The sequence below is a fragment of the Ursus maritimus genome, unplaced genomic scaffold, assembly GCF_017311325.1.
Source record: "Ursus maritimus isolate PB19 unplaced genomic scaffold, ASM1731132v1 scaffold_7, whole genome shotgun sequence".
Lineage (NCBI taxonomy): Eukaryota > Metazoa > Chordata > Mammalia > Carnivora > Ursidae > Ursus > Ursus maritimus.
This window is the reverse complement of record NW_024426885.1, coordinates 52,896,511-52,911,838: the sequence shown is the minus strand read 5'-3', so window position 1 is coordinate 52,911,838 and position 15,328 is coordinate 52,896,511. Positions and strand designations below refer to the sequence as shown.

Genomic DNA, 15,328 nt, shown 5'->3' with positions numbered 1-15,328 from the left:
TTAAGTACCTTTAGCAAGAACTCTTCATAGATTATTTTGTGTATTTTATGAGATTTGGCATAAATTTTCTCCCCCAATGTCTAATCTGCCATTAATTCCATCTAGTGTATTTTTCATCTCAGACATTATAGTTTCCATCTCCGAAAGTTCCATTTTGGTCTTTTTCTTTTTAATTAATAAAATTTCTTTATTTAAAAGATTTTATTTATTTGAGAGACAAAAGTATGAGCAGGAGGAGAGATGCAGGACTTGACCCCAGGACCCTGGGATCATGACCCAAGCCGAAGGCAGACGCTTAATTGAATGAGCCACCCAAGCACCCCAATAAAATTTATTTTTTAGAGCAGTTTTAAGTTCACAGCAAAATTGAGTGGAAGGTACAAGAAGTTCCCATATACCCCCTATCCCTGCACATGCACAAGCACAACCTCCCCCACATTTTGGTCTTTTTCTTATCTTACATGTTTCTATTTAACATATTCAATCTTTCTGGGGACACCTGGGTGGCTCAGTTGGTTAAGTGTCTGATTCTTAATTTCAACTCAGGTTATGATCTAATAAGGGTCCTGAGATCAAGCCCCAAGTAAGGCCCTGTGCTGAGCGTGGAACCTGCTTGAGATTCTTTCCCTCTCCCTCTGCCCCTCCCCCCCACCCCCTGCTTGTACACATTCTTTATCCAAAAAGAAAAAAAAGTCAATATTTCTTCTAGTTTCTTAAGCATATGAAGTACAATTATAAAAACTGTTTTAATATCTTCTCTACTAATTATATCACCTGTCACTTATTTTGGTTTTGACTGACTTTTTCCTTGCCATCATACAGGTCAGTCATATTTTCCTGCTCCTTTGCATGCCTAGTACTTCTGATTACATGCCAGACACTGTGAATTCTACCTTGGTGCGTATTGGATATTTTTGTATTCCTATATCTATTCTTGAGCTTAGTTCTTGGACATGATTAAGTTTCCTGGAAACAGTCTGACTCAGGTCTTGCTTTTAAGCTTTCCAGGTTGGGCTGGAGCACCTAATTTTATCCCATTACTAAGACAAAGTCCTCCTGAGTAGTCCACATGATGACCTATTAGGACAATTTCCACTCTGGCTGGTAGGAAAAAACACTATTTCTGCCTCTGCAAAAACTCTTGAGTACTGTTCTCTATTCTTTTCTGGTGGTTCTATTCCTAGCTTAAGTAGTTTCCTCACATGTGTGCACTGATCAGTTCTCAAATGAATACTTGAGGGGGAGACCCCTTTTAGCTTTCTCATCTGTAGTATTCTGCCCTGCAACTTCTCCTGCCTTGACCTCCCCAAAGTGTCTCAATTCAAGGAGACCACCGTGCTCTCTGTACGGGATACCCCTCCCTGCTCTACAGGTGGGAAACTTTCCAGGCAGCAAACCAGAGCAGTCAGAGTTCACCTCATTTGTTTCCCATCTATCAGGGATCACTTTCCTTTGCTGTACAATGTCCAAAATCTAGGAAACTACTGTTTTGTACACCTTGTCTGCCTTTTAAACTGTTTCAGGCAAGAGGGTAAATATGGTACCTGTTATTTCTTCTTCACCAGAAATGGATATTAAAACCAATTTTTCTGTCCCTTTATTCTTATGTCTTTGTGAATTACTTTTAAGCAACTCTCAGACATTCTATCATTTCACTGCTATGTATTTTAGTATATCTCCAAAAATACGGAGTTTTCTTTCCACACAATCATGTCACTCTTACAGTTAACAAATTTCACTTTAATTCTTTGGTATGTTCTAATACCCAGTCTCTATTTCAATTTCTCCAACTTCCTCAAAAAGTTGTTTTCTTTTAAACATCTGGTTGTTCAAAACTTTCTTTAATGCTAGCATTTAACGAACACTACTCTGTGAGGGGTGCTATGCTAAATGCCTAATATCTGTTACCTTATTTAATCCTCTATAACCTTTGCAGCAAGTATTATTATTACTCCTATTTCACTGAGGACACCACAGCTCAATGCTTTTGAGAAATCTGCCTTAGGTCACAGCCAAAAGATGACAGAGGAAAGTTTCTCTGATCCCAAAGCCAATGTTCTTAACCATTATAATGATTCACTGCCATCTCAGAAATTATTAGGATAGAAAGTCAGATCTTAACACGTTGAAGTTAAAAATCAAATTCTGAAACTACTTAAAATTTAAATGTTATCACAGATCAAAGACCTGAAAAAATGAGCAATGCTGCTTTATTTGAAGTGTATTATAACAAAATCCACTTGATAATTTTTTTAAAAATACAACTTTCAAATCTAAAAGCAAGTTTAATTTGAACAAAAAATGACTGAAATGAATATTGACTATCCTCTGAAACTACAGAATGTAGCTTCAAGCGTATAATGTTCTACAACGGCTCTGTCAAATAGAATGTGTTGCAATGATAGAAATGTTTTATATCTACTGTTCAATACAATAAGCACTAGCCACATGTGGCTACTGAGCACCTGAAATGTGTCTACTGAAACTGATAAACTGAGTTTTTAATTTGAATCTCAATTAGCATAAAACTAAGTTGTAATTAACAATTCATCTGTCTGCCTCTACCACTAGACTGTGAGCTCCTTAATGAATGGAATGTTTTTCTTCTCTCTCTCTCTCCCCCTCCAGTGCCTTGGTATATATTAGACAGATAAAACACGTTTATTGGGCGCCTGGGTGGCAGAGCGGTTAAGCGTCTGCCTTCGGCTCAGGGCGTGATCCCGGCGTTACGGGATCGAGCCCCACATCAGGCTCCTCCGCTATGAGCCTGCTTCTTCCTCTCCCACTCCCCCTGCTTGTGTTCCCTCTCTCGCTGGCTGTCTCTATCTCTGTCGAATGAATAAATAAAATCTTTAAAAAAAAAAAAAACACGTTTATTGATGTGTAGTAGAATGTGCGGATGGAACTGACCAGATGTGTTCAAGTAAGTTTTCTAAATGCATCAGATTGATACAGGTTACAGTGGGCAGACTTAATCTATTGGATTATATCTATTTCAATTTTTAAAGCAGATGAAATATCTTACTCATATATTCCCCAAACATGTTCTGAACTTGTATAGACTACAGGCACTCTGTTGCATGTTCAGGATATTTTGATATATAAGACTTGTTTCTGGCATCAAGAATCACTCCATCTCATAGAAAATACATGCAACTGTCCCACGAAATAAGAATATTTTTAAAAGGTAAAAATAATTATTATGGGAACCACCAAAAAAAATAACCACTTGAGAGTAGGGGTAAGTTTTACAAATTGAAGAACAACTCAATCTAATGTAAAGATGAACAGCGGCTCACCAGTTGAAAGATGGTGGTGAGGCATTCCAAACACAATAACAGCCTATGCAAAGGCAAAAACAACAACCACAACAACAACCACAACAACCACACACACAAGACATGGCTTGCTGGGGGGAGCAAAAGCAGTTCACTATGACTAGAACATGAGGGAAGGCATGGTAGAGTCATAAGAGCTAAACTAGAAAGATATACCGATGGTCCACAAATTACGATGGTGTGACTTAGGATTTTTCAACATGACGATGGTGCGAAAGTGATACACATTCAGTAGAAATCGTACTTCTAATTTTGAATTTTGACCTTTTCCCAGGCTAATGATACATGGTACGATAACTTCTCCTGATGCTGGGCAGTGGCAGCAAGCCACAGCTCCCAGTCAGCCATGCAATCATGAGGATGAACAACCAACACATTTACAACCGTTCTGTTTTTCACTTTCAGCATTCAATAAGTTACATGAGATATTCAACACTTCATTATAAAACAGGGTTTGTGTTAGATGATTTTGCCCAACGTAGGCTAAAGTAAGTGTTCCGAGCATGTTTAAGGTAGGCTAGGCTAAGCTATAATGTTCAGTAGGCAAGGTGTATTAAATGCATTTTTCACTTGTGGTATTTTCAACTTACAATGGCTTTATCAAACATATCCCCATTATAAGTCAAGGAAGATCTATATTAAAGCTAAATTCTAATGCTCTGTGTCATGTTATAGAATGCTCACTTAATCCTAACAGGACAGTAAACAAAGTACTGATGTTTATTTTTTTTAAAAAAGGAAAAAAAATGGCAGGCAGATTTAATTCCATTACTCAATGAACAAACTTTAAAAAGCAAAAGCAAAATTGTAAGTAGCGCTTATAATAGATACCAAGTAACTGTCCAACTCTGAACAAGGAGGGATTAGGATAGGTACTTTAAGTTTTAAATGACCAACATTAAATCACTTTGAAGAGAAATGTAAATATTCTTTGTATACCTGACATGAATTATGGGAATATATTTCTCCGAGATTACACTAAAGCTTCAATTTTCTCATCGTCAGTAAAACCCACCTTGAACTTATTATAGGCGAGGAAATGTTTACAATTTGCAAAAAAACTGGTTATTCTACTAGTTTGGGGGAAAAAAGATTAATCCATTTCTAGCTATTTATTTTCTCATAAATAGGGCCAAAACACCTCTCCTCCCAATATGGCAATTACCAACTTCCCAATGCCAGATCATTAAGTATATATAATGTCAATCACTTTTCACAGTTATTCAATTTCACAGTTGCCTTTTTTGGTTTTTCAAGTAACATTCCAAACTCTTCCACCCGCAGGTATCCAACATAACATGTTCTTAAAGCATTACCTCACAGAAGTATCACCCTGAACTTATCCTTTAAAATAAAAACAAATCCATTTTTATTATTTCTGCCTACTACCACAAGTCACCATAAATTCTGCTCTGAACACCCAAGGTGCTCAACCCTAGCTCCCCTTGCATAGTCAAGGAATGTGAGACTTACTTAATATTAAACTTCCCTGAGAATTTGTGCAAAAATTTCTCAATTCCTCCAGGCTAACAGCCATCATACTTAGACCAGGCAATCTTCAAATACTTGGGCAACCCACCAATAATTCTGTAGTTTAAACAAACTTTTCTAGTTTATTGCTATATGTGCAACATGGAATTAAAAATAGGGGCGCCTGGGTGGCACAGCGGTTAAGCGTCTGCCTTTGGCTCAGGGCGTGATCCCGGCGTTATGGGATTGAGCCCCACATCAGGCTCCTCCGCTGTGAGCCTGCTTCTTCCTCTCCCACTCCCCCTGCTTGTGTTCCCTCTCTCGCTGGCTGTCTCTATCTCTGTCAAATAAATAAATAAAATCTTTAAAAAATAAAATAAAATAAAAATAAAAATCTGATAAAATTGTGGCTTAGTTGATTAAGTGTCTGACTCTTAATCTCAACTCAGGTCTTGATCTCAGAGTTTTGAGTTCAAGCCCCACACTGGGCCCCACGCTGGGTATGGAGCCTACTTAAGAAAAAAAAAAACACCCACGACCCTGCTAAAATAAAGACAAATTGAAGAAAGAATAACCTGATTAATTCCTTAACACCTATATATACATTTAAACTCCTGGGGCTAAACATTCTGAAGTTGGGCAGATAAAACCTTTTTAGACACTATTTCTTGTTATTATTAACAATAACATTTTTGAGAATCTACTATATCCTAGGCACTTGGCATACATTAAGTTACTCTTCACAAGACCCCCTGGGTTAAGTATTATTATTATTTGTATTTTGCAAATGGAATAAACTCAAATTCTGAGAGATTAAATAACTTGATCAACATCAAGAAGTGACGGAATTGGTTTTAGGATATGAATCTGTCTAAACTAGTCTGTGACACCAATGTTAACAATTAAGCTCAAATTTCCACTGAATTGAACTGCTAACATTTCTTTAAACAAAATCAAGATAGTGGAGTAAACAATGTTACTTCAATTATATTTTCTCTTAAAATATAATGAACCATCAGAATAATCCATAAAGATACAAAAGCAGAGATTGTTAACTATAGTTTTAAAGTTAATACCCAGTGACGCAATTTGTGACAATTATAGTGGTTTATTTTTCATACAATGCTCAAAATGAAGTGGTTTCTATACTAACAGATTTTCAAACAAATAATTAAAAGAATCAAGCATTCAACCATATTGACTACATATACTTAAATTACTCGGAACATTTTTATTTACTATTTATAAACTAAAATTTGTTAATCAAGTTTATCCACAGTAACAAAAATATTTATCAATAAATGATTTTAACAAAAGGGCTAAATACACAAAATACTTAAAGTTAGAAAAGCTAGTCCAACCTAGAGATTCCTTATAAAAGTTCCAGCAAAGCAGATTCTAAAAGATCTATGTGATCAATCATTCTTGCTGAGCTTATGTAAATAATTATGCTGTTTGTTAAAACTGGACTTGTTTTTCAAATTAGTCTTATTTGGGTATCTGGAAATGAGGGTTATTATAGAGAAAAATTATGTTTCAACAATACACCTTTGTGGATGCTAAATTTTAGTTCTGATTGTCTTTGAATGTTGTTTGCTTAAGCTAGACAACTTGTAGTAAACTTCAGAGAAATTGCCATAATAGCTCATGTATAGACAATCTCCTTGCTTGTTATTCTCTGGAGATAACAGGACCCCATGGGCATAGGATTACCTGAACAACTGGGAAATGGGACAGATTCCCTAACAACTGTGTAACTCAGCTATTACCTCTACCAATTCTATGTGGCTGGGATGACAAAATCGCTCTTTAAAAGCCAGTGCATTCCCCACGGAGATAATGGATGGCCCCACTTTCTTTATGATTAGATTGGATGATGCACTTGGGGATACCCTTATCTGAGACAAGTCTTCTCCCACTTGCCAGTGATTCCTTGTAATTAGGATAGTGTTAAGGCTGGACCTCAAACAAAAAGGGCTTCTTGATGGTTTCATCCCTCATAGTCTTTCATCCTAGAAGCCCCTCTACTGACAATAGGATTGCAAACAAAGGCTTTAACCAAGCATACAACAGCCCTCCTGGTAAAAACAGCCTCAAAGCTCACTATAGGACTTTCAGGACTTATGTTAGGACTGCAAAATAAAATAAGCAAAACAGTATGCTTGCTCACCAGGACTCTAAATGATACTACCCAGGCACTGAATGCAGTCATCCAAGAATTAAAGTCAGAGTAGGACTTCTCGAACTGCGCCACTATTGACAGTCTACTATTGCTACACCATTTGGGGTGTGAGAAATTTCCTCACATGTATTGTTTTAACATTACAGTTAACTCCTGCAAGATGTCCCAGATAATAGGGGACATGTGTGATCAATTAAATAAGATCAAGATATCCACTGATCTATTTGACAAAATTGGTAATTGGGGATCTTATCTAAGGAATGTGATCACAATTTTGGGCCTAATACTTATTTCATGTTCATCCTTTTGCATGTGCTGATGCATATACTGTTTGCTGCCCATCATAACCCCCTGGAGCCACACCACAAGCGCCAGAACCAACCCCTGGATAGATTCTAACTGCCACACAGCCCGCCGCCCCATTTCAGCAGGAAGCAGCCACAGCGGTCATCGTCCCATTCCCTAACGGCAGTTAGGGTTACTATTCCAGGGGGAGGAATGAGTAAGGGACAGGTGGGGCTAGGTAGGGAGAGAGATTAGAAAAGCTGAATACTCCTGGGGCGCCTGGGTGGCACAGCAGTTAAGCACCTGCCTTCGGCTCAGGGCGTGATCAGGGCGTGATCCCGGCGTTATGGGATCGAGCCCCACATCAGGCTCCTCTGCTGGGAGCCGCTCTTCCTCTCCCACTCCCCCTGCTTGCGTTCCCTCTCTCGCTGGCTGTCTCTATCTCTGTCAAATAAATAAATAAAATCTTTAAAAAAAAAAAAAAAGAAAAGCTGAGTACTCCAGACCACATGTACTAAACATGTAACAAACATATGCTACTTGAAGAGTTTAAATTTCAAATTCCATTAGTTAATAAAATGGACATTTAAAAAAAATAGACATTTAAAAAAATAAACTGTAAAATACAATTAATTTATATTGGGAAAGGAAAGCAAGTTCTCTAAATTAAAAAAAAACAAATACATGTAAAATTATTTCAGTGAACATATGTTGTTTTTGTCTGTCCAGCAACCTTTCTCTCCTCTTCAGGAAATGACACCTCAGTTTTCCTAAAGAGGAACCATACTTTTGTTGCCTACTTTTATTAAGTAAAATCTACACCCAACATGGGCTCAAACTCATGACCACAACAAGAGGCGGATGCTTTACCGACTGAGCCAGCCAAGCACCCTGGTGTTGCTTACTCTTAATTCAGGTGGTTTAAAACTATATGCCCCTACACCCCACTCCATGGTGAGAACAAGATCCAATCCTAACCACACAAAGCATCCCGTCACTCTGGCCATACAGAGTGCCTCTAGGATGGGCAATAAGACAAGTCGGGTTAATAAAATTCCCATACAGTAGTCTGTTGGAATCACAGAGAAAGGGAAGTTCTTTCTCTTTTGGAGTTTCTAAGGTTGTAGGATGTAAGCCTGGTGCTATTAGTACCACCTCTCCCAGGGAGTTTTACTTGAGACTCTACTTTTCCATACTGATTCCCAAACACGCAAAAGGAACTAGTGATTATCTGCTGGCAGGGTAAAAGATAAACTAGGATCTTGACTTTCAATATTATATTTTCCATAACGTTTCCATTTTTCAAAAATAGGCACAAACACTTTTATAATAGGAAATACAAAACATTTAAAAATACTGCCCCTGTGTTTTCTTCTCAAATATGTTCAGATATCAGTATTTAATGTCTTAAAAGCATTAACAATTTTATCATAATTTTCAAAGTATAGAGAAAATCTATTTTAAAGCAATCAACTTTTTCACTTGGCACAGAACCAAGCTATTTCTGTTTTGAGTGGGGGGAGGGATTGTGAATAAAACTTTTTTTTTTTTTAATTGGCTCTCTTAAAAAAAAAGGTTCTCTTTTTAAAAGGAATACATTAAACAATTCTATATGGAAAAAATTGGTTACATTCAGCAAGTGTTACAGCCACTATAAAAATTACTTACTAAAACTAAAGATTAAAAGTGACCAAATTAGGGGGCACCTAGGTGGCTCAGTCGGTTAGGCTTCTGACTCTTGAGCTCAGCTCAGGTCTTGATCTCAGGGTCATGAGTTCAAGCCCCCAGCTGGGCTCCACGCTGGACGGGAGCCTACTTAAAAAAAAAAATTAAACCTAATTTGGTCACTTATCAATTACTTTAATCCTGTAATTCTAAATAAGACCTGAAAGGTCAGTTAAATCTTTCAGTTATAATTATTTTATATAATATTGCATTATGGGAGAAGTTACATACCATTGTTTCTTCTTAAATATAGGAAAGTCAGTCTCTGGGAATGTAAAAGGTCTACTGAATACAGTAAATGGTCTATAAATTATAAAGGAAGATAGCAATACATGCTTTTGTTCTCTTGTTTTTGTTAGTTTTTGTTAGCTTTCCCTTTTTTTCCCAAGCACAGAACCCACTCCAAAATCTTCTCTTTTTGTTACTATTACTCTGTGTTTTATTATCTTCAGTAAGGATACTTAGAAAGCGCCAATGACACTTTCTTGACATAATTAGGTGGCCAGAGTGATGTTTTTTTTTCCCTCAAATTTTTATTTAAATTCTAGTTAGTTAACACATAGTATAGCATTGAATTCAAGAGTAGAATTCAGTGATTCATCACTTACATACAACACCCAGTCCTCATCATAACAAGTGCCCTCTGTAATACCCATGACCCATCTAGCCCATCCCCCACCCTCCCTCCAGCAACCCTGTTTGTTCTCTATCTTTAAGAGAGTGATGTTCTTAAACGGAAGAGATAATCACCTATCAAGGGTGATTATAGAGAGCAGCTGGAGGCCAGAGGTTTCTTCTTACAAAAAAGTGGCAGGTTCTAAAAATTTTTAAGATAAGGTGATATTCAACAAGCTCATTACCTTGTCCCACACGAGAAAAACAGCATGTTCGTCACCTGGGCAATACCTATGCCTCAAGATGCAGACGTTTTATTAATCAACCATATGGTTTAACGTAACTCTAAACCTTAACTCTCCCACGTCTATCAAATCCCAAACTGGTTCACTTTGTCTGCAAACTCCTTTCTTCTATTGCTAGATCACTTGCACATATGACCCAAGGAATGCTTTAACATAAAGGTATATCCAAACCACCTTAAAAATTGAAATAAAAACATTTATGAAAGTAAAAAAAAGGGGGGGGTCTTTCCAGATACGACAGGTGGGATATTAAAACTAGTCCCTTAGCCACAAAATGGTTATTCTCCTTATATTTACAAATACCTACAATACTCTTCAGGCATGTGAAAAGGAAGTAAAAGAAACCGTAAGACTGCAGAGACAGCAACTTAATGAACAGCCCATTCTAAAGTCTTCTCTCAACATTCACACAAAGTAACACTCAGCTCATTCTCAAAACATTTTATGGTGGGCCAGGATGGGACGCGGAGGGAAACCTGAGTAAGAATGAGAACGGGAAGGCACTGGAATAGATAAAAACTGAACAGTCCAAGAAGGCTGCACTTTGGTTTGCTCCTTCGGGTCCCCACTGATTTTCTACTTTTTTTCGATTTAATGATTAATATTTCTACCCATCAGAGATCTAAGTGTAAACTCCATCACCCACTTCCATCCACATCCACAAACCCTAGCGGAACCAGTCAAATCTACCTGTGCGTCTCCTGGTTGCCCGAGAAGCGAGAGACGACGGCGCCCGAGTGAACCTTGCGGTTGGGCACTGGGAGATCTCTGGGACAGCGAAAAGGTACGAGGTGAGGTGAAGGAAAGCGGAGGACGGGAAGCAGACACGACTAAGGACTCCTCTCAGGCCCCTGAGCTGAGCGCATGAGGAAAGAGCTATACCGTCAGACCTGAGAAGTCGCCGGATCCCAGAGCCAACAAACGGCCGGCCCCGGAGGTCATATCCCTTAAACCTCTTCGCCCTGCCTACCCTTTCGTTTTCCCTAAATGGCTGTCCCTTCGCAGCCCAGGACTCACCTGTCCACACTAGAGCTGACAAAGCTCTTGGGTCAAAGCCGCGCGCCTCTGACAATCATAGAGACGAAACACCAGCGGAGAAAAACCTCCACTTCCACCGCCCACCCTCACGTGACTCTCCTAGCCGCTGGGCCTGTTGGGATAGTGGCGAAATACGTGTGGGAGGGGCACGGAGAACCCGCCCCGCCCCGGCCTCGGGCCCCGCCCCGGCCTCGGGCCCCGCCTCCTTAGTGTTAAGGCGGGAAAGCGGGAGAATGCCAGAAGCTCTCCGCCTTTCCCTCTGCTCTCCTCGTCCCAACACACGAGTGTACACAAAAAAGTGTTAAATTGAACTTTTTGTGCCTGCTGCCATGTCGCCGGTACCCGTTTACTTATTGACTAAGCGTAAAGGAGTCAGTGAAAAGAAAACTGGACAACAGTGAGTTGGGAATTGTTCCTTTTGAACTGTATTTAGGTTTAGGCTTCTAGTAAAATTTCTCTATTTCCTGACTTTGAAGCTTCTTTGAATTGAGAAACCTCACCACTTCCTCTACTCTGTGGGTTTTTCAGCTGTTCTATTTGCAAAGTAACACTGTGGGAGAGTTTAGCCCCCAAGCTACTAATAATGTGTTTTTCAACGAAGATGTTGCTGTCAGTATTGGGGATGGAAACGGATCGTCTCTCCTGCCATAGAAATAGAATAAAAATATTTTGATTATGATGCCAGAGGACTTGCAAATAAAAAATTCCTCTTCAAGAGTTTCCTTAGCAGAGCTGTGAAAAAGGCTACAACCATGGAAGCAAAAGGCGGCAGACAGAACTATCACTGGGTTAAATTGTGAAGTAAGCAAAACAACTATTTTCTCCATTTCTTCTCAGAGGACCTTCTCTCCCCACTAACCTAAGAAAAACAAATCATTGTGTTCATGCCACTGTGCTAGCACTTTACATACAACCCAATATTTATTTACAACTACCCTGTGGGGTGGATAGTTTGTATTCAATTGCAGGTGGGGAAGCTTGCTAAGACTCTAGGTAATGCAGTAAATTCTGCAACTGGGACACAGTTCTGATCTGAAGGACACCAAGGTCTGGACTCATAAGCAGTATTCTTCTATCTGTTGTCCTCTGGATCTACCTGCCACAGGGGTTAGGAATCTTTGCTTATTTGCTTCTCGACTATCAAAATAACCTTTTCCATTTCTCTTACCGTTTAGAGAGCCTGCTTACTGTTAAATGAAAAAATCTGGTAAAGCCTTTCCCAGGGACACCTTGGGGGGCTCAGTTGGTTAAGCGTCTGCCTTTGGCTCAGGTCATGATCCCAGGGTCCTGGGATCAAGCCCCATGTTGGGCTCCCTGTTCAGTGGGGAGTCTGCTTCTCCCTCTCCTTCTGCCCCTCTCCTCTGCTCATGCTCTCTCTCTCTCTCCCTCAAATAAATAAATAAAATCTGAAAGAAGGAAGGAAGGAAGGAAAGAAAGAAAGAAAGAGTGCTTCCCCATTTATTAGCAGGCACTTATCATGGTGTCCTTCCCAGGCAGCATGTCCGTTAACTCTCATAATGGAAATTTCAAGTTGTGTTACAGATTACTGTGGAACATCTTGGGGGTCCCATAGAACGTTAAATAGTAGCTAAGTAAACCATTTCTCAGAACAAGGGAAAAAGGAGGTTAAATCATCATTACATAGATGTTGAGCAAAAATCCACTAATAAGACTTGGTGTAATTTAATTTTAGGCAATATTTGTCTATATAAAACTAACATATAAAAACATAAATCACTGGTTCTCAAACTTTTTGGTCTTTTTAGACCCCTTTACTTTCCTAAAAATTATTGAGGAATCCAAGCAACTCTTGTGTATGTGTGTTATACCCAGCAATACTTAACATATTAGAAATTACAACATATTAGAAATTAGAATTAATATTTAGTCATTAAAAATAAACCCATTATATGCTGATATAAATAACATTTTTATGAATAATAACTACATTTTCCAAAAAACCTAGAAGAAAAGCATGGTTTTACATTCCTGCAAATTTTTTTTAATGTCCAGGTTATAGAAGACAGCTAATTTTCATATCTTAATCTGTTTCTTTTAAGATTTTATTTTTTTGAGAGAGCAAGCACATGCACATGAGCAGGGAGAGGAACAGAGGGAGAAACAGATCCCCCACTGTGTAGGGAGTCAGCTGTGGGGCTCAATCCCAGGACTCTGGGATCATGACCTGAGCTGAAGGCAGACACTTAACAGACTGAGCCACCCAGGCACGCCTAATCTGTTTCAATACACATATCATGTAGCGTCTGGAAAACTCCACCCTACACTCAGAGAATGAGAGTGATAAAGGCAAATAACAGCTTATTATTACTAGGAAAAAAGTCTTGACCTTATGGATCACAAGAAAGGGTTTCAGGAACCCCAGGATTCCTTGGACCACACTTTGAGAACCACTGTTTTGTACCATACGAATGTTAGCTACTATTTTCTTTTTGTCTAGCCATGTTGGCAACAAGGAGAACGTTCAGTGGAAAGAGGAACAAGACAGAAAATTTATAGACTAGATCAATCATAAATGTAAGCATTCTTTCTTCATTTTTCGGAAGCATAGCTTAAGTTAGAATTCAGAGTTATAACTGAACACAGCTACTTCTACATTAGTAATCAGTCCACCAATCCAATACTGTCTTTCAGGCTGCTGTGCAAAGTAGTTCCTCTCACATGAATACAGAATATACCTAATGTGAGTTTGTATTCCATGCACAGAGTAGGTATTAAGACTCCAATAAAATTTGAAGTCAAAATTCTTTTCATAAGCATATATCAAATGCCTACTAAATGCAAGGCTCATAATAGGTGCTGGGCTTATAAAAATTTATAAGCACAGTTCCTGCCCTTGGGCAGCTTATTTATATAATGAGCCTTACATCCTGGTATAAATGTATTTTTTTGCTATGTCTAATAGTTCCCAAATGAGCTTAATGATCAAATGTTTCAGAATTATCTGGGGAGATTTTTAAAATACAGATTCCTGGATCATGTGATATACTGTTTAAGTGGACCAGGGTGGGGCTCAGGAATTTGGATTTTTTTTTTTAAGATTTTGTTTATTCATTTGACAGAGAGACAGCCAGCGAGAGAGGGTGTGGGAGAGGAAGAAGCAGGCTCCCAGCAGAGCAGCGAGCCCGATGTGGGGCTCGATCCCAGAACCCCGGGACCAAGCCCTGAGCCAAAGGCAGACGCCCAACAACTGAGCCACCCAGGCGCCCCAAGGAATTTGGATTTTTCAAAAGTGAACCAGGTGATTCCCATGCAATGAGAAATACAAGCAACAAACAAATGAATTTGGTCTTTGCTCCCAGTACTATCACACATAAAATATCTCTTTATTTCATCTTTAATAACTCAGAAGTATGTCATTGTTGAAAGACCTGCATTATCAAGAGACAGAGTACATATTTAATTTCAGTTAAAATAGAAATTCATGTACTTATTTCAAATATTTTATAGCTCATTTGCCTTTATCACATAAAAATAATAATGTGAGATATTACCACAGCAGTTTTCAACATATCACACCACTGTAAAAAGCAAAACATCTTTTGCAACAAACACCTGACGGCAGAAAGTATTATTTTATAGAGTTTTGATTCAATTTCTTTAAAATGAATTCAGTGAGATGTCCCATGTTTCATTACACTTAACATCAGGGTTCCACAGATTATGTTATAGTATTTCAAAACCTATGCAGTCTTCCATCACAAATTTATTTTGATGATACATTATATTCCAATGGCTATCTAGAGACTTAAGATCTGTAATTGCTGTTGCAGTGAGTGTTCTTTGCTAATAATCGTAGCCAGAATTAATTAAATTCAAGCAAATAAGAAAAATCTAAAAAACAAGCTGAAGTTTCTTTTTTTCTTACCACAAAGGGAAAAAAAGGAAATAGCTAAATCAGCCATAAATGCGATTTGTAAAAATCGATATATATTCATTTTGATTTTTGTAATATAAACTAACTTCAAAATTAAAGGTTCCCTGCCCATATCTTTATTTCTTACGTGTCCCCATGAAAAGTAACTAGGCCTTCTTAGAGAAACAGCTGATTTCAGGGCTAGGGCAGGAAGGTTCAAGAGATGAGGAATCCAGAAATAAGGAATGCTCAGAAAATATAACGGAGGCATGTCAACAAGAGTCAGCTTAAAGGGCTTCTCCTTGGCCAAATCTGGGATAACTAGAGTATCAAAATAAGAATAATGATGAATTATGATCCACTGAATAAAATGCAAATCTATGAGTCTATACTCAAGAGAGAGAGAAGTGGGGGAAGGGGAAGGATGTTCCTAAAAAGAGAATGTCCATGATAAATACAAAGAGAGTGGTGGAGTTGGAGAATTTGCTGCTCTGCA

At 38.5% G+C, this 15,328-nt stretch overlaps 1 protein-coding gene and 1 long non-coding RNA gene across 4 annotated transcripts in view; one reads left to right on the top strand and one right to left on the bottom strand.

Moving 5' to 3' along the window:
• MICU1 (mitochondrial calcium uptake 1) overlaps positions 1 to 11,074 on the bottom strand; it is a 234,519-nt gene extending 223,445 nt beyond the window's left edge. For all 3 annotated transcript variants that reach the window (XM_008696021.2, XM_008696022.2, XM_040624205.1), the window contains exon 1: positions 10,938 to 11,074. The gene's annotated coding sequence lies outside the window, so the exon portion shown is untranslated. The remainder of the gene's footprint in view (positions 1 to 10,937) is intronic.
• Positions 11,075 to 11,172: 98 nt separating this feature from the next.
• LOC121101227 lies at positions 11,173 to 14,256 on the top strand. Its single transcript, XR_005833181.1, has 2 exons — positions 11,173 to 11,355; positions 14,039 to 14,256. It is a non-coding gene; the product is annotated as an uncharacterized LOC121101227 (long non-coding RNA).
• Positions 14,257 to 15,328: the final 1,072 nt, after the last annotated feature.